The sequence below is a fragment of the Vipera berus genome (assembly GCF_964194415.1).
Source record: "Vipera berus genome assembly, chromosome: 5".
In the NCBI taxonomy this organism is placed as follows: domain Eukaryota; kingdom Metazoa; phylum Chordata; class Lepidosauria; order Squamata; family Viperidae; genus Vipera; species Vipera berus.
The window spans coordinates 98,565,799-98,587,644 of record NC_138207.1 but is presented as its reverse complement, the minus strand read 5'-3'; the positions used below and the strand labels follow the sequence as shown (position 1 = coordinate 98,587,644).

General features: G+C 40.3%; 1 protein-coding gene and 1 long non-coding RNA gene across 2 annotated transcripts in view; one reads left to right on the top strand and one right to left on the bottom strand.

Moving 5' to 3' along the window:
* Positions 1-12,836, bottom strand: part of LOC308669198 — a 119,577-nt gene extending 106,741 nt beyond the window's left edge. Inside the window, exon 1 of the long non-coding RNA XR_014026721.1 lies at positions 12,643-12,836. This is a non-coding gene — a long non-coding RNA (uncharacterized lncRNA). The remainder of the gene's footprint in view (positions 1-12,642) is intronic.
* NRG3 (neuregulin 3) overlaps positions 1-21,846 on the top strand; it is a gene marked incomplete at its 5' end in the record, with an annotated part of 601,033 nt that overhangs the window by 540,521 nt on the left and 38,666 nt on the right. The window lies entirely within an intron of this gene.

Here is a 21,846-nt window from a genome sequence, read left to right as displayed (position 1 = left end):
TCTATCATTCTATCTATCATTCTATCTATCTATCTATCTATCTATCTATCTATCTATCTATCTATCTATCTATCTATCTATCTATCTATCTATCTATCTATCTATCTATCTATCATTCTATCATTCTATCTATCATTCTATCTATCTATCTATCTATCTATCTATCTATCTATCTATCTATCTATCTATCTATCCATCCATCCATCCATCCATCCATCCATCCATCCATCCATCCATCCATCCATCCATCCATCCATCCATCTATCTATCTATCTATCTATCTATCTATCTATCTATCTATCTATCTATCTATCTATCTATCTATCTATCTATCTATCTATCTATCTATCTATCTAATTTCTTAACCACCTGAGTCTCTCAGACTTTTGCCTAAATGTAACTCAGTGTAACAAAAAGTGGTTCCTCTCCCTTATATCATAATTACAAAATGGATTAAAAAATATTAAAAACTGAAACCATTTTTTTTCCAAATTCCTCCCCATTGGGAAAAGTAAAAGGTGCTATCACATGCAGGCTCTAGTGGCTTCTCAGGATATTGATTTAAATCACAGCAAAGCAGAATCTGTCCATTCTCTGAGAAATTCATTTCATTCGGGTTTCTTGAACTGAGTGTTTCAATAATGTCCCGGGCAGTATGAAGAAAGCTGGACACTGTGACAATCAACGGAGAAAACATTACAGACACCAAAACCTTCTCCGAAGGTTTAGCAAAATGCAGAGACAGGAAGATAAGTATTGGGTTCTTTTTTCCCCCCCCCAAAGCATTGTGCAATGCAGCTGATTCAGCTGAAGCTAATGCTTTTAATCTGGAAGGGTGTTTTTCAATCCTTTTTGAGGGAGCTGGAATTGGATTGACGGATGGTGAAATCGTGAAAGGCCTGCAGAGTGCAGGAGAAGGATCGCAGCCCTTGATTTTTTTCAGGAGCTCAAGTTATGACTCCTGAGTCTACGAAGTTGCTCGCCCTACTACTCTCTACTATCATTCCTCATAAGGCTGGACAGAACCCTGGATGGCTGTTGCTCTGTAGCCAGAATCAGGCCACGGTGTTAGGTTTGTAGAAATAATGAAGATGGGGAGATGGACAGATGGAAATGGAGATAAAGGGAAGGGAGGGAGGGAGGGAGGGAGGAAGGGAGGAAGGAAGGAAGGAAGGAAGGGAGGGAGGAAGGAAGAAAGGAAGGAAGGAAGGGAGGGAGGGAGGGAGGGGTTTATATGCTCATTATATCTGGCAGACAATGAAAAGGAGCCGTAAGACAACAGTTTAAATGCTGCTAAAATGGAATGGAATCATAAAGTCAAGAGAAGAATTTAAGATTATGTGAAGGAAAAATTAGTGAGCAGACAGGAGCAGGAAGGGACAGGACCTAGACAGGTGTCAAATGAGACCTGAGGAATGGATCTGAATTCAAAAGCATTCTCAAACACAGACACCAATAAAAATGCTTCCCGGGATTATGCTCAGGTTGCCTCTTCCTCCTAGCATCTCACCACCACTTTCCTCAATTCCCCATGCAAACATAATCCCTAATATCATCAGGAGTGGTACATTTCAGCAGGAACAAGGGCCCCACAATCTGCCCTGATACAGAGAGGAGATGAGGATTTCTATGCAATTACCAAAGCTGCTTTGTGGCATGGATGCCTATTTTGCAATGTGTGGAAACACAGAGAGCCAAGCGGTTAACAGCATGTCCTAAATTTCACAGTCCTGGCACAATGATTGTAGGTTATTGTTGACATTCCTTTTGAAAAGGTGGTTAATGCTTTCGATAATTTTATTTGTGGTAATGTCGTCTTCAGCATTGAGGCTTGCCAATGTTGGTTGATAAAAGAAAGCTCAATTTCACAAAACATGCTGGGAAGCTTACAAGATTACAACTTTAGTCTGGCAAGAGTCTGGTCATTAGGTGTAAGCAGTTAAAGGTTTGAACTTGATTGCAACTCACTGTCTTATCTTTTGGCTTAGCTTAACCATTACTTTCAGTAGGACTTATATACTAGACTCTCTTTTATTGAAATTAAGAGTGTTTATTAGTGGTACCTTTGGAACATAGCTTAAAGCACAGCCCTTGAAATCGTCAGAAAAGGGGGGGGGGAGTTTGTAACCCAAAGGTCTATGGTGAAGCAATGTTACAATAAATCATTTTGATTCCTACATGCTAAAGCAGTGTTTCTCAACCTTGACAACTGTTGTGTGGACTTCAACTCCCAGAATTTCCCAGCCAACTTGATTAAGAGACTGCACAGTCCTGAGCTGGATTGAGAATGGGGAAGAGATTCAGGGGACCCTAAAATTTTTCAGTATATATCCAGTAGGTTAGAAAGTTAAAACTTTAGTCTGGCAAGATTCTGTCCATTAAAAAGGTAAAGGTAAAGGTTCCCCCGCACATGCGTGCTAGTCGTTTCTGACTCTAGGGGCCGGTGCTCATCTCCGTTTCAAAGCCGAAGAGCCAGCGCTTGTCCGAGGATGTCTCCGTGGTCACGTGGCCGGCATGACTAGACGCCAAAGGCGCACGGAACGCTGTTACCTTCCCACCGGAGTGGTCCCTATTTTTCTACTTGCATCTTTACGTGGTTTTGAACTGCTAGGTGGGCAGAAGCTGGGATGAGTAACAGGCACTCACTCTGTTACACGGCACTCGGGATTTGACCTGCCAAACTGCCGACCTTCTGATCAACAAGGTCAGCGTGTCCCTTAGGTTCAAACAATTATAGGACTGAATTCAATTAGGTCTCCTCTCTGGGCTTGGACTTGATAATGGAGTGCTCAACTATCAGGAGTCTGTGCAAAACACCCTTGCCCTATGCTGCCATTCCAAGTCAGTCTCTGACAAATTCATGGATTAAATAAAAACACTGGAGACTAAGCAGGTGTTCAAACTGCATATTATATCACAAAAGAGATGGATAAAAGCCATTGTTTCTCAACCTGGGTTACTTGAAGATGTCTGGCTGGGGAATTCTGGGAGTTGAAGTCCAGATGTCTTCTCATGGCCAAGGTTGAGAAACACCGGTATAAGCTATTATTAGGACTGAATATAGTTTGCCTTTCTTACTGCCATTTCCATCATTTTCTCCTGAGCTGAACTGGACCATTATCAACCTGACAATTAGGTTAAAAATAGTCATTTCAGATAGAGAAGTGGGTCAAGATTTCAATGCTGTGCATTTAGCCATTTGTTTTGTGTAGACCACTGTTAAACTTTTATCAATCTCTGCCTTCTGATCTGGGCACAATGTTCTTTGTACAATCTCTGGGAATCGTTTTATAATTGGCAATGTTAACCCTACACTGAAGGCAATGCTGACACCTTTGCACAATGCCACCTTTCCAACCAAGCTGCCAACAGCTTTGATTTTCTTTTGGGGGGATTTTAGAACGGTGCGTACTTGTGAATGTTGCTGCTTTTTGCTGCAAGCAATATGGTATTTTCATCATAAGGAATTTCATTTCCTTCTCTGCGGGTGAAATCCAGATCCATTAAAATCAACGAGAGTGTTACCGTGTTAGTCCTACTCTAGCAGAATGTAGACTGAAGTCTAAAACCTGCTGTTGTGAAGTTCAGGATATGTAACTTAAAAAATGGTTCCCAGAATTTGCTTTGCATCCAAAATTCTCAGCCAAGAAGGACGAATGAATGAAACCTCCATTACCACCTCACCATCTGCCTTAAGCCATGTTCAGCTTTGTAACATTAAGATTTGTTTCAGAAATTCAAAGGGCAGTTTTGAAACCATTCCAAAGCTTTTCTAGGACTGTGAGGTTTTTATTTCTCTCTCTCTCTCTCTCTCTCTCTCTCTCTCTCTCTCTCTCTCTCTCTCTCTCTCTCTCTCTCTCTTTTATGTATGCCACTACAGAATCAATTAAACAATCCATTTGCCTTCTGTCCAATTTGGGGTTTAGAGACAACTGTGAATGAAATGGGTGAAAAAAGACAGGGAAGTTAATGTTGGATTTTCAGAGGTGTTATGCTTTCAACTTTCCACTTGTTAACAGACAGGAAACTGGAGTATCACTTATCCATTTTTCAAAAGCTCATTTTCATAGGTGTGGCCAATGAGAGTCTTGCAGTCTCACATTTCTTCTCCAATGTAGCTTTCTTTCTGTGTCTTTCAGTTATGAGAGAACATCTTTAGAAAATGTTTCAGTTTATAGTCTTAACTGATCTCTTTTCAATGGTTCTTGAATTGTTGTTTGATTCATAACACCATGAACTGAAAAACACCAAATCTACTTAGGATCACAGGAAGCACTCCTACCCCAATACAGACCACAACTCAGTAGAACTGGGACTCTCTGGTTATGACTTCTGGTCTAACTATTCCAGAGAATTTTTGACCTTCTGGAAGGCTTAGTGTTCTTCCAAGTCTACTGATTGTATCTTTCATGCATAAATGATGCCACTTTGGTTGTTTTCGGAGTACATGTAAGGACCTGCCTCATTTAGGTTTCCCAAGAAAGCAAAACTCTTGAAACATGCATTGTTTCAAAAGGAACCTTTATTGAGAGTTAGTGATAGCAGTAGAGCAAAGCAAGGTCTGAAGAATTCGCACTCAAAAGGTTACATCCCCAGCTCCAGTGTCCAACTGCCCAACTGTCTGGTTGAAATCACGCCAATCCATAGGTGCTAGATTGTTTTGAGAACCTAATGATTTAGCGCCCTTCTCAAGGTCTCTCTCAGTTTCGTTTCCCAACGGTCCCAGGATCCAGTGTCTGGAGATAAGACAGATGTTTTTCAAGCCACATTCCTTTCTAGTGGAGGGAGGGCTCTTCAGAGTGGACAGAGCAGAGCAAGGCAGACACAGTTTCCCCCCACCCCAATCACCCCCCCTCCCAATGGCATGCCCTGAAAAGAAATACACAGACAAAGCAATAATATGTAGGCAAATACAACTGAGGGGTCTGACAGCATACTACGGTATTACTATGTGCACAGTTTTCCTCAACCAGGTTGTTTTGGAGATGAGATGGAGTTACGGCTCTTGGAATTTGTAGTCACAATAGCATGGGAATCATAATCATGGCTGGAGATGTGAAATGAAAAAATGTTACAAAATGTCTAGATGGCAACATGAGATTGGAAGAAAGAGAGAACGGGAGGAGAGGGAGAAGGCAAAGGAAAAATAGCGAGAAGAAGTGAAAGAGAAAGAGAGAGAGGGAGAAAGAGAAAGAGACAAAGGAAAGATTTAGTGGTCCTCCAGATTGTCCCAAGTACTGATATTCAGAGTTCTTCTGTAGTTTATTATTCTTTCTGTAATTCATCCTATACTCATTAATACTTCATTTTTTTAGCAAATCACTAAATAGTTTCCTGAATAAATATTACATGTAACAGCAGTTCACGCACGCATTTCCCAAACAAGACCTTATTATTTAAATCTAAAACTAATACATTAACATTTAAATCATAATAATATTGAAATATTTTAACCTTTATGTCTCAATACATAAAAATGGCTAACAACATAGAGAAGAAATTTTAGCATAATTAGCCAAATTGTGTGTGTGTGTGTGTGTGTGTGTGTGTGTGTGTGTGTTACATAATTTGTCCCATCAGGCAGATTCTACTATTCCTTTTCTCCTTAGCCTGGTGGCCTTAACTGCCAAGATAGCAACTTTGCTTTAATTTTGTCTCTTTTAATGTTGTAAGCTGACCAGAATCACCTTATGGTGAGATAGGCAGCAAATAAATGTAGGACGGAAGGAAGGAAGGAAGGAAGGAAGGAAGGAAGGAAGGAAGGAAGGAAGGAAGGAAGGAAGGAAGGAAGGAAGGAAGGAAGGAAGGAAGGAAGGAAGGAAGACAGGGTTAGTGTCATTTAAATCTCTGAGGGATATTGATCTATAGTTCAAATACTACCCTTGAGAAGGTCCAACAAGATGGCATTGTTTGATAGGACCTGACACGTACCTTTTCTGATACAGCTCCCCCATCTGATTATGAACAACTGTATTAATCAAAGCCAGGAACAGAGTGAATTAAGGATGTATATATGTAGTAAATGTATTCCTATAGCTTAGTATAATCTCTCTCAGTTGAAATTTGACCAGACTTAAAGTCAACACTTTAGAGGAATTTGTCATAGAGAAATTTGGTCTGGTAAGTTTTAAAAAGTTTTGAAAACAGATCTTACAGATGACTTAAACTTTACTGATGTTCATATTTTACACATTAAGCTGTCAGATATTGCCAATACCTCTCTCAAAGCTGACGTTTGATATATCTCTTTTAAACAAAATTTCCCATTTTTAGGTTGATTATTATCAATAAACAGGCAAGCAGATAGATGTATCCAAGTCAAATTTAGAACATCAATTTTCTTCTGTTTCCAAGACAATATGAACAGCAGACAAGGAAAGATATTAATGACCCCTTTTGGAAAAAAAGGGAAAGGTTTTCTTCTAGTCTCATTTTACCTATTCAATACTAGCCACACTAGGAGACTACTGTAGAATAAACATAGTTTGCAGACATCTCCTCTAGAGAGCATGCAGGTTTCACTCCATAATCACATTTATTCTAGAGCAATCATCTTGACTACTAAGAAATTGCCCAGCATAGAGTTTGACCAAAAGAGGGGAATATCTTTACACTGAAATTATGTCAGTTACTCTCAGTCTAAATCCTACCTCAAGGATTGTTTAGAATAGAATAGAGCAGGAATAGAATAGAATGGAGCAAGGATAGGATAGGATAGGATAGGATAGGATAGGATAGGATAGGATAGGATAGGATAGGATAGGATAGGATAGGATAGGATGGCTCCAGGACTTAGGTTTGGCTAGTCTACAGAAAAGAAGAAACAGGGGTGACATGATAGCAGTGTTCCAGTATTTGAGAGGCTGTGGGTCGAATCCCGACTGCCGCATAGCAGAGTGAGCGCCTGTTACTCGTCCCAGCTTCTGCCAACCTAGCAGTTCAAAAGCACATAAAAATGCAAGTAGAAAAATAGGGACCACTCCGGTGGGAAGGTAACAGCGTTCTGTGCGCCTTTGGCGTCTAGTCATGCTGGCCACATGACCACGGAGACGTCCTCGGACAAGCGCTGGCTCTTCGGCTTTGAAATGGAGATGAGCACCAGCCCCTAGAGTCAGAAACCACTAGCACACATGTGCAGGGGAATCTTTACCTTTACCTTTACACAAAGAAGAGGGGGTCAAACTATTCTCCAAAGCACCAGAGGGAAGGATGAGAAACAATGGTTGGAGAATGACCAAACAGAGAAGCAACCTGGAATTAAGGAGAAACTTCCTGACAGTGAGGACAATTAACCAGTGGAACAGAAGTTGCCTCCAGAAATCTTGGGCACTCCATCACTGGAGATTTTTAAGAAGAGACTGGATAGTCACTTGTCTGAAATGGTTAGGGTTAGGGGGGCTGGACAAGAAGATCTCCAAGGTTCCTCCCAGCTCTATTCTATTCAATGCTCCCTATGAAATAAATCTGGTCATATTTTGTACCAACTGTAGCTTCCAGTTCCTTTTCAAGTCTAGGCCCATATAGAGCCTATCGCTTTGAGAAGAGGTTTGGACTAGGAGACTTCCAAAGTCCCTTCAAACTCTGTTATTCTGCTTCCATTTCTGATTTTGTCTCACCTGAACATCGTTTGCTGCACATTTGAACCCGTGTAACAGAGTGAGCGCCTGCTACTCGTCCCAGCTTCTGCCAACCTAGCAGTTCGAAAGCACGTAAAAATGCAAGTAGAAAAATAGGGACCACTACGGTGGGAAGGTAACAGCGTTCCGTGCGCCTTTGGCGTCTAGTCATGCCGGCCACATGACCACGGAGACGTCCTCGGACAAGCGCCGGCTCTTCGGCTTTGAAACGGAGATGAGCACCGGCCCCTAGAGTCGGAAACGACTAGCACGCATGTGCGGGGGAACCTTTACCTTTTACTACAAAATCCTCATCTTGATCTGAAATCCTAATTCAAATCACTCCCAGGTAAAAAGGACCCCTTACTGTTATGCCATCTTTCTGTGCTGCAAAATTGTGAGCTGCAAGCTTTTAGTGTTCTTTGAGGGGGGGGGAAAGAAGAAATGCATTTGCCCAACTTTACCCTAATCATTCCCTCCAGCTCTTATATTAAAATTAAATGGTATAAATAATTAAAAGTTGAAATTGCTTTCTGTTTGTTCTGCTCCTTCAAAGCCAAGAGGTCCCCGTGCGGTGGTGAGCTTTCTCGCTCCCATCTTATTTCCTGTCTCCCCATGACGAAACGCAACCATCATTGATTGAAATGCAGCTCAAACTTCCCGGGGAGACAGAGAACTGGTGTAAATAAATAACTTGTTAGTTAAATTAGGGAAGAGCAAATGAACTCGATCTGATTACCTAATCGAGGGTTGTAGCTTCCAAGCAGACACTGCCAGGCAGAGACGTTGGTTTAACAGACATGCCCACTGGGTTGGAGCATGTAATTAAGAGAAAGGTAGGTTTATAATCCTTCCTTATGCCCTTTTATATCAATGTTCAATCTAAAAACACGCTGGGAAGCCCGGAGAAGCAGTTCCCTACAGTCAAAAAGATCCTTAGAGTGGATGGTTGGTAAAGTTTTCCAATGATGCATTCCAAATTAATGTTGGCCCAAAAGGGCTGCAATTCTTCTTTCCCCCATATGTTCTGTTTCTGTTGTTCTGCCTTATTCTCAGAGAGCCTGAAAATTTGGCTTTTCTCTGCGTATTCCTTTTTCCTTTTGAACTTGCAAAATGGTCAGGGAGAGCAGAGGTATTGATATATATATTGACCTACAACGAGCCTACAAGCCCCTCAGAATCCAAATCAACCACACAGCCAGCCAGAGACAGCATTGATCCTCAACTGACAAACACAAGGTCCTCTCTACCACCCACCAGCAGCTCACCTCCCAATGGCCCTCACATGGTGTGACCTCCCCATCACAAGATTCATCATAAGAGCATCACTGATGACCAACACCTGACCCATCACAAGAACCATTACAGGATCCTCACTCGACACATCCACACCTGACCCATCACAAGACCCATCACTTGACACACCCAAACTTGACCCATCACAAGATCCTTTACAGGTTCCTCCCTTGACACACCCAAACTTGACCCATCACAAGACCCATTACAGGACCCTCCCTTGACACACCCACCCCTGACCCATCACAAGACCTATCACAGGACCCTCACTTGACACACCCACACCTGCCCCATCACAAGATCCATTACAGAACCCTCCCTTGACACACCCAAACTTGACCCATCACAAGATCCATTACAGGACCCTCCCTTGACACACTCACACCTGACCCATCACAAGACCCATTACAGGACCCTCCCTTGACACACCCACCCCGGCCCATCACAAGACCCATCACAGGACCCTCACTTGACACACCTGCCCCATCACAAGATCCATTACAGGACCCTCCCTTGACACACCCACCCCTGACCCTTCACAACACCCTCACACAGCACACCCAAACCTGAAGCCCTGAGAAACAGAAGAACACTGACATTGACATCCCCTAAACTCCACTGAAGATGTTCCTAGCCTAGTAATGAAACGTTTGGAAACCAAGCCAGAAGCTCGGAGAATGAACCTTCAGCCTTGGTATCACTCTGAAACAGTTCGGTGCAGGCAATCCTTAGCTTATGAGCAGAATGGGCACCAGAATTCCCATTGTTAAGCAAGGTGCCGATGAATTGAGACAGGTCTGATTTTCTGACCTCTCTTGAGGAATAAATAAAAAGTATACAGTGGAAAAGAGGATATTCACACACACACACACAGAGTTCCAACTTGGCCCCCTGCTAAAACTTGGAATACTGATCCAGTTTTGGTCACCATGATGTAAAAAAGATGTTGACACTCTAGAAAGAATACAGAGAAGAGCTACAAGGATGGTCAGGGGACTGGAGGCTGCAACATAGGAAGAATGGTTGCTGGAATTGGGTATGTCTAGTAGTCTAATGATGGCAGTCTTCCAATATCTCAGGGGCTGCCACAAAGAAGAGGGGGTCAAGCTATTCTCCAAAGCACCTGAAGGCAGGAGAAGAAGCAACAGATGGAAGAAGAAATTTCCTGACAGTTAGAACTGTGGAACAACTTGCCTCCAGAAGTTGTCAATGCTCCAACACTGGAAGCATATTTTTAAGAAGAGATTGCACAACCATTTGTCTGAAATGGTATAGGCTTTCCTGCCTGAGCAGGGGGTTGGACTAGAAGACCTCCAAGGTCCCTTCCAACTCTGTTATTCTAATTCTATTCTATTCTATTCTATTCTATTCTATTCTATTCTATTCTATTCTATTCTATTCTATTCTATTCTATTCTATTCTATTCTATTCTATATTCCATATTCCATATTCCATATTCCATATTCCATATTCTATTCTATTCTATTCTATTCTATTCTATTCTATTCTATTCTATTCTATTCTATTCTATTCTATTCTATTCTATTCTATTCTATTCTATTCTATTCTATTCTACTCTACTCTACTCTACTCTATTCCATATTCCATATTCTATTCTATTCTATTCTATTCTATTCTATTCTATTCTATTCTATTCTATTCTATTCTATTCTATTCTATTCTATTCTATTCTATTCTATTCTATTCTATTCCATTCCATTCCATTCTATTCTATTCTATTCCATATTCCATATTCCATATTCCATATTCCATACTCCATATTCCATATTCCATATTCCATATTCCATATTCCATATTCCATATTCCATATTCCATATTCCATATTCCATATTCCATATTCTATTCTATTCTATTCTATTCTATTCTATTCTATTCTATTCTATTCTATTCTATTCTATTCTATTCTATTCTATTCTATTCTATTCTATTCTATTCTATTCTATTCCATATTCCATATTCCATATTCTATTCTATTCTATTCTATTCTATTCTATTCTATTCTATTCTATTCTATTCTATTCTATTCTATTCTATTCTATTCTATTCTTATTCTTGTTTCTATTTCTATTTCTATTTCTCATTCCATTCCATTCCTTCTCTATGAGAGTTTCATCAAACTTCTCTTCTTGGATAAAATTTTGAAAGCAAGTCCTCTTTCCCCAAACTCAATTAAAAACAGACAGAATAAAATTCAGGAGGATTTTTGTTTTGAACAAGCACTCAATTGAACTGATCTAAATTCAAGCTGCCACAAGAAGTGTAAGTCACCATCTGTATAACCTGGCATGTAGGCTGAACATCTGTCCTTCTTTATCCCATTTAATAAGAGAAAATGTCTGCGTGGCCAGAATGAACCTGAGATTTTAGTGTGAGTAATTCTTCATGAGAATTTATATGCTGGTGTAGCTGTAGACCACCTCCAGTAGAGATCAAACTTTCAGTGAGGCAGAATAGTTTATAATCTACACTTTAAAAAAAATGTTGAAGTTTATCGTCAGATAAAATACAAATGAAAATAAAGATAATAAGAAAATGAGGAAGGAGGGGAAAAAAAGGAAAAACAGTGTGGATCAAAGGGGAAAGGAAAAAAAAAGAGCAGTGACTTTACTTTGGAATTCTCTACCTGAATGGAGACTTTGAAAAACCTTTTATATTTCTGCTTGTGTTTTTCACTTAAAAACTATTCTGTCTATCTGCCTGGGGTGTAACTTTGACATTCCCTTTTTATTTTCCTTTATATATAGGTGTGTGTGTGTGTGTGTGTGTTAATCAATAATTACATAACAAAATCTTTAGTGCAAATCTCAGGTTACAACATCAGATATTTCTTCTCTTTTTCCCTTAACATTTACTGTCTCATATTCAAGCTAAGTACAGTTTATATCAACTCAGTAAAAAAACATGATTGCATTTATCAATATTTTTTTAACTTATACATATCTTAATTACATTCAGTCCATTTTTATCATTTTTTTTTAATTTCTCATCAATATTCAAATTTAACCTTTAATATTTATAATTTTCAAACTTTGGGTAGCCAAGATTCCCCTTTCTCACTTCATAACAAATTATACTATCCAAAATACACATTTTATCTATTTGAATGCAATCTTGTTCTATTTCCTGAAAGTTATCTATTTCCCACCATATTAAATCATCTAATTGATAATACAATTTCCCCTTTAATGAATCAAAACCATTATAAAAAACATATTTTTTTTAGTCTCATATAATTCTTGTTTTCTCTTTATTCTTGACTAATTGATCATCTTGATTGCTTCGTCATAGATCCTGTTTACAAAATTCTTATTTAAATTTGTTTTCCCCACAATATTCCAAGCATTTTTACTGGTTAAGATTTTCTCAAAATTAGTTACACTTAAGCATTTAAGTCTTTTTTTTTTCTCATACAAGCCATCCCAACACTTTTACATTTCTCATATCTTAAGATGGGGAAAAAACCCAGAGAAAATATTTCTTTTATGTAAACCATCCCAACGTTTTTATATTTCTCATGTCAAAAAACAAAACACAAAGGGGAAAAAATAAAGAAAAAATACTTTGTTACTTGAGGGGTTCGTCCCTCATAAACTAATCTTCATTTATATCCAAAATCTTTCTATTTCTTTAACCATATTCAAACAGATGTTTATTTTTTTAAAAAATATTCCCTCAGGGCAATCCCGTCAACTAATTTCTTAATTCTCACTTTAGCCTTTCTTTCTTTCTCTTTCTTTCTTTCTTTCTTTCTTTCTTTCTTTCTTTCTTTCTTTCTTTCTTTCTTTCTTTCTTTCTTTCTTTCTTTCTTTCTTTCTTTCTTTCTTTCTTTCTTTTTTGCCAAACATCTTTCCTGATCAATACGCTTTGCTGAATGAAACAACCTTTCCATAACTTGAAAATGTTGTTACATTTCTGTATGTTGTTGCATTGCTCCTTTTAAGTTCCATTTGGTTTGATTGTCAGCATGAAAATCTGGCAGCTGTGTGCCTTTTTGTTTTCATCTTGTCATTAGAATAAGGGGTGGGAAAGATGAGCTTCAAGTGGGTTAGTTAGAGACATGAAATTTCTCTAGTTCTCCAGAAGTTTGCTGTGAGAAGATGTCTGGAAAGTACTTCACACAGGTCACCGGAAATGAATTTAACCCACAACTGACAGCTTCCAAGAGAGGATTCATGAAAAAAAGGGGGGGGGGAGATGATAATCAAGTGAAGTACTAATACCACTTTACAAGGCGTTGGTAAGGCCACACCTGGAATCCTGCATCCAGTTTTGGTCACCACGATGTAAAAAAAGATGTCGAGACTCTAGAAAGAGTACAGAGAAGAGCAACAAAGATGATCAGGGGACTGGAGGCTAAAACATATAAGAACGGTTGCTGGAATTGGGCATGTCTAGTTTAACGAAGAGAAGGACGAGGGGTGACATGATAGCAGTCTTCCAATATCTCAGGGGCTTCCCCAAAGAAGAGGGAGTCAAGCTATTCTCCAAAGCGCCCGAAGGCAAGACAAGGAGCAACGGATGGAAACTCATCAAGGAGAGAAGCAACCTAGAACTAAGGAGAAACTTCCTGACAGTTAGAACAATTAACCAGTGGAACAGCTTGCCTCCAGAAGCGGTGAATGCTCCAACACTGGAAGTTTTTAAGAAGAGACTGGACAGCCATTTGTCTGAAATGGTATCGGGTTTCCTGCCTGAGCAGAGGGTTGGACTAGATGACCTCCAAGGTCCCTTCCAACTTTATTATTATTATTATTATTATTATTATTATTATTATTATTATTATTATTATTATTATTATTATTATTATTATTATTATTATACAGTGAGGTGCTTTCACCACGTCCCTGTTGCCATCTATGAAGTGTAGCAGGGTATCAAATTAACATAAGCAATTCTATTTTAAAAAACATTGCAAAACATCTGTTGTTTTTGTTGTTGTTTTCAAAAAAAAAATCAAATTGGAATTAGGTTGCAGCTGCAGTGAACCAGAACATCATGCTGCCGATGACAGCTCAGAAAACGCTGAATTCCTTGCTGCTTAATATTTCTTTGATAAGATGCTGGGGAAAGAAGAGGTTTTATGTAGCATGCACAATGGTCATAGATACAGGCAGTGCTTTTTTTGTAAAAGAAAAAGGTGCCGGAACTCAAACATGTCATACAACCCGCCTTGCCTACCTTACAAGGTTCCATCCAAAAAAGGTGCCGGAACTCCGTTCTGAGCGTTCTATGAGAAAAAAAGCCCTGGATACAGGGAAGGACAATTCCATTATAAGTCTGTGCTTGATTTTTAACTAAGATCTTCAGCTTCTGTCTCCAGCCCAGTGACCAACGTCCTGATTCCCACAACAATAATAATGTTTTGTTTCATTTCGTTTTGCTTTTACAGTGTTTGCAAAAATGAAATGAAACTTTTTTTAATCGGCAACAATCCTCCTATACAACTCCACATGCTTGTCAAAACACACTTAGGATCTTCGTCTACACATTTGGGAGAATAACGTCCTTGCCACTAGATTGGGTTTGGATAGTGTTTTGGTGGCAGAGAAGTACACATTGTCCCCCCCCTCTGTGTGTGTTTGTGTATGTGTGTGTTTATTTCAGGAGAGACAAGGTTTAGAACTGTGTGCTAAAAGAAGCACATTTTTGTGTGTTTCTTCCTTCAATATGGCAGAAATCCATAGGGATCTTCTAGGACATTTTATTTTCCATTTCTAAGGCAGAAGATCCCAAGAAACTTCCTGGTATCCTAGGTATCTTCTAGGGGAGAAGATCCTTGGGATCCTTGGGATCAAAAGAGATCTGTGACAATAGTGCAACATGACTTTAAGTTGTGGATTAAGGCCGTCGCTTTGAGGACAACTCTAATCGCATTTGATGAATAAACTGTAACAGGAGTTCAGATACCTGTCTGATTAGATGTCTTTTATTGCTTGCATTTCGTTATTGAATGTTCAGGGGGAAAAATAAAACACATTAAACTGTGAATAGTCATCATCTCAGTGGGTTAGGACGCTGAGCTTGTCGATCAGAAGGTCAGCAGTTTGGCGGGTCGAATCCCGAGTGCCGCGTAGCAGAGTGAGCGCCTGTTACTCGTCCCAGCTTCTGCCAACCTAGCAGTTCGAAAGCAGGTAAAAATGCAAGTAGAAAAATAGGGACCACTACGGTGGGAAGGTAACAGCGTTCCGTGCGCCTTTGGCATCTAGTCATGCCGGCCACATGACCATGGAGATGTCCTCGGACAAGCGCTGGCTCTTCGGCTTTGAAACGGAGATGAGCACCGGCCCCTAGAGTTGGAAACGACTAGCACGCATGTGCGGGGGAAACCTTTACCTTTACCTTTACAAAGGAGTGAATTCAGATCCAGGAAACATTTTGACACTGATGCTTCATATAATGTTTTCTCCTAATTTCTGCTCTTTTCCTAACACGCCAGGGAATTAATTTGACCACACAGAGTTGTGGATAAAAGGGCCCATGTTGCAAATGCAATATCTTGTACTTTATTAATTAGCTGAGTCATATTAAGGATGTCAAAATTAAAAATGAATTACATTTTTTTTAAAAAAACCCTTTTCTAATTTTCCATTCAATCAACTTGATGGCAGTTTTTATTGCCGTTATAATGGATTATATTATAGTCAAACTGTGAAGCCAATGAGATCTGTTATTGGAACTGGGGGGTTCCTAGTTGTCCCATCCAAATAGTAACCAGGTCTGAATTTGCTTAGTTGTTTGAGACCTCACGAGATCAGCTTTGGACCTCATCCTGTGAAAATTCACCCCGGAATGCCACGGAACTTCAGGGTTCCTGGATAGATGTAGACTTGGCAGCAGATGTAGCAAAATAAGGCGGGACATAAGTTTTCTACTTGGGGTATATTTTTTTTTATTGAAAAGTTTTAAAATACATTTTATCTTTAACAATCCCCCCTCCCCCTCCCCTACCTATCCCTCCCTACAAATATACTTGGGGTATATTTTTGTTTAAGTTATTATTATTATGTTTTTAATAATTTGAATGTATCTATGTTAAAGGGGAGTTAAAGCACATTATGAATTTGGTTAACTTTATAATGGATAATTTTAGTTAGAATATGATTATTATATCTATAACCCTGTATTCAGCTCTGAGAAGTGCGGGGGAAGGGGGGTGGTTTGGGGTGGGTGGGTTTTGGGAATATGTATTGTAAATTTTTTTTGTAAAACTCTTTAATAAAAAAAAAAGTTTTCTACTTGGGGTAATTGATATGTGGTTAAATGTAGAATCGGCATGAACACAACATAGGCCTGCCAGTTGGAACAAAAAGTCTGCAGAACCCATTTTATGCTCTGAGCAATGGAACGGACATTCTTGATAGGGCCACACATTGGAAACAAGGAGATACATATATGACAGTAGGTGCACCAAAAACAATTTCAATAAATAGACAGAGAAAGAATGTCTATGAAGATTCTCAGTCCTCCAGGTCATGGTTCCAAAAGGCAACTGGACTTTCTTGTTTTTGTGTTTGTTTGTTTTTCTTTGAAAAGATTTTGCTTCTCATCCAAGAAGCTTCTTCTGTTCTCAATTGAACTGAATTGAAGAAGCTTCTCGGATGAGAAGTGAAACGTGTTCAGAGGAAGGGGAAAAAAACAAACACGTTAAGTCCAGTTGCCTTTTGGGAAAAGCACCTTTGGGATAGGCACAGACAGGGATGTCAAGAACTATGTGAAATAACAACAGGGTGTAACGACAGCCTACAATGGACACATTGGTACAGAACTAGCTTGCGGACAATCAGAGGTACGAGAATTTGCAAAAATTCTCCGAACAAAGGCCAAGACCCCCAGCTAGATGTAGACCAACAATCACAGAGCAGTTGTTGTAAGTGTTAATAATATGACACCTGGACATTTTTATAAAATTTGTAGTACAGTTATAGCATGTAGGGACCATTTGCAATCACGACAGGAAGGGAAAAAAGTGACTTACCACTGGTTTTCACACATATGACTGTCTGGCAAAAAGGTAAAGGTAAAGGTTCCCCTGCACATGCGTGCTAGTCGTTTCTGACTCTAGGGGCCGGTGCTCATCTCCGTTTCAAAGCCGGAGAGCCAGCGCTTGTCCGAGGATGTCTCCGTGGTCATGTGGCCGGCATGACTAGACGCCAAAGGCGCACGGAACGCTGTTACCTTCCTACCAGAGTGGTCCCTATTTTTCTACTTGCATTTTTACGTGCTTTCGAACTGCTAGGTTGGCAGAAGCTGGGACGAGTAACAGGCGCTCACTCTGTTACGCGGCTTCGGGATTCGACCCGCCAAACTGCCGACCTTCTGATCGACAAGCTCAGTGTCCTAACCCACTGAGCCACCGTCTGGCAAAAAAGGCCACTGCAAAACTGTCTCGCTTAGCAACCAAAATTTTGGGCTCCTTTGTGGTCGTAAATCAAGAACTTTACCTGTAACAGGCAAGGGGGCAACAGCCCTGTTTACTTTGCATTCATTCAGTATCCTGATAACAGTTGAATATGGGAGTGCCAGCTAAACAGTATGAGGAAGAGAGAAGCTGTAAACACACAGCCACAAATTTATTCAATCAACAGTGAGAAGAATAAACGAGTTGGACAGCGAAATTGCATTACAATAATATAGCACAATAAAAACCTTTTTAACAATGTATGTAAAATTCCAGTGATATAGCTTGTAACATAACATACCCCGGGCTTGGCATTTATTCTTCCTCGCCACAGATGTCATTCAGTGGAATTTTATCTTAATAGCTGCAATGCAAAATTTAACTATCTTATACATAACAGTAGGCTTCTTTTTTGATAACGGGAAAAGCAGGATAAAAATTGACCTGATTGTCCTAGCATCATTTCCAACAAGGAAAGGATGGGAGGTTGATGGCTGTCTTGAGAAACTCATTCTATGGTGGCTTCCGGAAAATTCTGCCATGGAGAACATAGCTCGGATAAATATTATGTTAGAGTCTTGGACCTAGGATTGGAAGAAGGGAGCATTAAATCAATACGATTAGCCAGGAAGAAGTTTATTAAGAAATGTCATGAAGCTGTTGTGCAGTTCTCTGACTTTTGAAATCTAACAACGTTCCAGTGGAAGAGAATATTTGTAGAACATGGTTGAACTATGTGGACCTTGGTGCTCTGTGAGCTCGCTGGTTTTCTTGCAGATGTTATGTTACCCAACTAGGTAACATCGTCAGTGCAGTCTAGTTCATTACCCTAGTTCAGGGGTAGGCAACCTTGGCTTTTTCATGACTCGTGGACTTCAACTCGCAGAATTCCTGAGTCAGCCATGCTGAGGAGAAAAGGAGAGGTTTCCAAGCTGAGCCATGCCGGCTCAGGAATTCTGGGAGTTGAAGTCCACGAGTCATAAAAGAGCCAAGGTTGCCTACCCCTGCCCTAGGTGATGAAAATGAAGAATCATCTTCAAGAAAACAACCAAGCTCAGAGAACATCAAGGAGTCCACCCAACATTGTTTCATAAAGAATCAGGCTTGTGCTAGGCCGTAACCATTCCAGACTTCACTGTTTTCCTTTGTCTGTCTGCTCTCTAGCCTGTATGAGTCCGGAGAAAATCTAAAAATAGCCTCACTTACCTTCACAAGCTGACCGTGTTCAACTGAGAAACCCTGTGATTAAAATAGAATTCAATTCTTCCATTTAACTGAATAACAGAATTGGAAGGTACCTTGGAGGTCATCTAGTCCAACCCCCTGCTCTGGCAGGAAACCCTATACCATTTCAGACAAATGGCTGTCCAGTCTCTTCTTAAAAAACTTCCAGTGTTGGAGCATCCACCACTTCTGGAGTCAGGTTGTTCCACTGGTTAATTGTTCTAACTGTCAGGAAATTCCTCCTTAGTTCTAGGTTGCTTCTCTCCTTGACTAGTTTCCACTCATTGCTTCTTCTCCTGCCTTGTAAGGGCGTAATTCTTCAGCATAAGGAAGTTTTCTTAAAGACCTATGAGTAAAATCTGAAAGCAAAACAGCAAAGAATAGTTAACAATCTCCACCACATTTCTTTGGATCATTTGAATGACCCATGAAGTGAGATTGATTGGGATAATGTCTTAAGTACATAACACTAAAGAAAGAACAGCATTTCTTGGAAGGCATTAAATGTTACAGAAACCAAGATTTAGGGAGCCTTGAGGTACTCTAATAATACCATGGTTTTCTACTTGATTACCTCTCCAGAAGCCGGCTTGATGGTGTGCATTTTTATACATAGGTACAGTACATCAATAATATCAGGGGGATGCAGTGGCTCAGTGGGTTAGGACACTCAGCTTGTCGATCAGAAGGTCGGCAGTTTGGCGGGTCGAATCCCGAGTGCCGCGTAACAGAGTGAGCGCCTGTTACTCATCCCAGCTTCTGCCAACCTAGCAGTTTGAAAGCACGTAAAAATGCAATTAGAAAAATAGGGACCACTATGGTGGGAAGGTAACAGCGTTCCGTGCGCCTTTGGCGTCTAGTCATGCCGGCCACATGACCACGGAGACGTCCTCAGACAAGCGCTGGCTCTTCGGCTTTGAAACGGAGATGAGCACCGGCCCCTAGAGTCGGAAACGACTAGCACGCATGTGCGGGGGAACCTTTACCTTTACCTTTTTACATCAGTAATATTTTAAACAATAATTTATAATGCAGAGCAGGGCCATTTCATCCATGCTAAGCATCCTTCCTGTCAAGGAGTATGGTGTCTCCCATGGCTAGGTGTTGTTTTTTTTTTGCTTGTTTGTTTGTTTTATCAGAGCAACATGGTCTACTACCCAAATACGTGATTGAGCATACTGCTTCTGTGGCCAACTCTTTCTGTGTTAAATTTAAATTACCCTTTAACTCTTTGTCAGTAAATTTAAACTCCCATGGTTAGGATGCTGGGCTGGAGGTTAGCAAACCCATGTTTGAGACCAGGGTCATTTGCTTCCAACTGGGCATTTCCCAGGCAACAGGGATCTCACTGGCTAATCCTTTCAACCCAGAAATGCCTTGGTACTTCTAACACAAGTCCAATGCACACCTTCCTATCAAGTAATTATCTTCTGTCATGTAAAAAAATAAGCCTTGCTTGGTGTTGGTTGTTGTTTTGATATCTAGCTTGCCCCAGTATTCCTTTCCAAAGATCCCAGAACGCAGAGTTGATCACTCTGTTCTCGTCGGGGAATCAAATCAGTTCAGTAAAGTTATGGATTATTTTTTTTCACGAGGACTTGGCAAGTGGCACAATGCACCTTTACCATCCTCCACTTAATCATCTTGAAAAGCTATTTCAAAGAGGCAGATACTGTACAAATGTGGGTAACCTCTAGCTAGTTGTTGCCCCCCCTTTTTTATGACATAACGCATCTGCACAAAACAACTCAGCTGGACAGTCAATTCATTCCTCCCCGCTTCATTAATGACTCAACTTAAACAGCTTAGCCACTTCCAAAGCTAATGAATTGTGCATGTATTTTAATTATACAACATCAGGTAGCAAACTGTGAACATGATGAGACCAGGAAAGGTGACCTACTTGTTTTCTCCAACAATTCTACACAATTTCTACACAATTCAACCCAACAACACTTATAGCCTGTTGAGACTTTCCCAAAACTAACTAGTACCCATCTCAGATTAAGGTCTTCAGTTGTCTTTGTGGTGAAAACTTGCTTTACTGTTTCCAGCCAAAATTCCATTTTTCTCATTTGTTTTGATGGACCTTTCTTATGTATTTGTCTGTAATGCTACTGAGCGCTCTCAAGAAGTTTAGGACTACAGTCCCCATATGCTCTAGTCAATCTGAGTAACAACAAGCCTTTGTGGAATGGGTTCAAATATCAGAAGATAACCAGGTCACCAAACCAGGATGCTCGTTGTCTAGTAAAAGTATCTGTTGTATAAGAAGATAAAGTGTCGTTCATTTCTAGACAGTAAAAGACTCTCATATCCATCCTAATATTCTGCATTAGGTTTAGTTTAGAAAAACCTAATGCAGGAGTCAACAGAGATATAAAATGAGGCCATAAATTCATGCGACTGTTTTCTTTGTGGAAAAGCACTTGGGTGGAACTGTAAGTAAATAATGCAAGAGCATGCACTTGTCTGATTGAACGGAAAATATGGATACTTAATCTATTTTCTCAATGGAAATGAAACATTTACTTTCAGCCTTAACTTTCTGGTTCACGTATGTTTTCTGGCTCATGACATGTGCACGCATCATCTGACATTCCTTGACATGTACAATGCTTTTTTTGTAAATCATAATATCTCTTCTGCGGTATTAACCTGGAGAAATCTATCTGGTTTTATGTACACAGAATACAAGCAATTGCGGTGGATTTCGGCAGGTGATTTTACCTGCTCTGGACGTGTACTCAAAAGTATTGTTTGCATTTCTGAATGCGTGGATGAGAAATATTGCTAGGTTTTTTTTCCAAGCTTTGGGGGGGGGGGGTTGTTTGTTTTTAAATGGATGGAAAAGTGATTGTGGAATGAGGGATCGTAGCCTTTTTTGATGCATTTAGAATATTTAGAATAGAATAGAGCTGGAAGGGACCGTGGAGGTCTTCTAGTTCAGCCCCCTGCTCAAGCAAGAGAACCTATACCATTTCAGACAAGTGTTGTGATTCAGGGTCAGCCTGTTGGTTCGGCAGTTGGGTCGGACGACTCAGAGGAGGAGGGGGGTGTTGAAGACCTTGCTGAGGGGGTTGAAGATCTTGCTGATGAGAGCCCTCAGCCAGGCCCCTCCCACTTGGTCACCACGGAGACCCAGCTGTGTGAGCCTGACAGTGTGGATGAAGATGACCCACAGCTGGCCCTGTTCAAGGACGCCCGACGCAGGAGGCAGTCAATTAGGAGTAAACAGAGGAAGGCAATGGGGCTTCTCGGAAGGAGGCAGAGAGAAGCCACGCCCTGAAC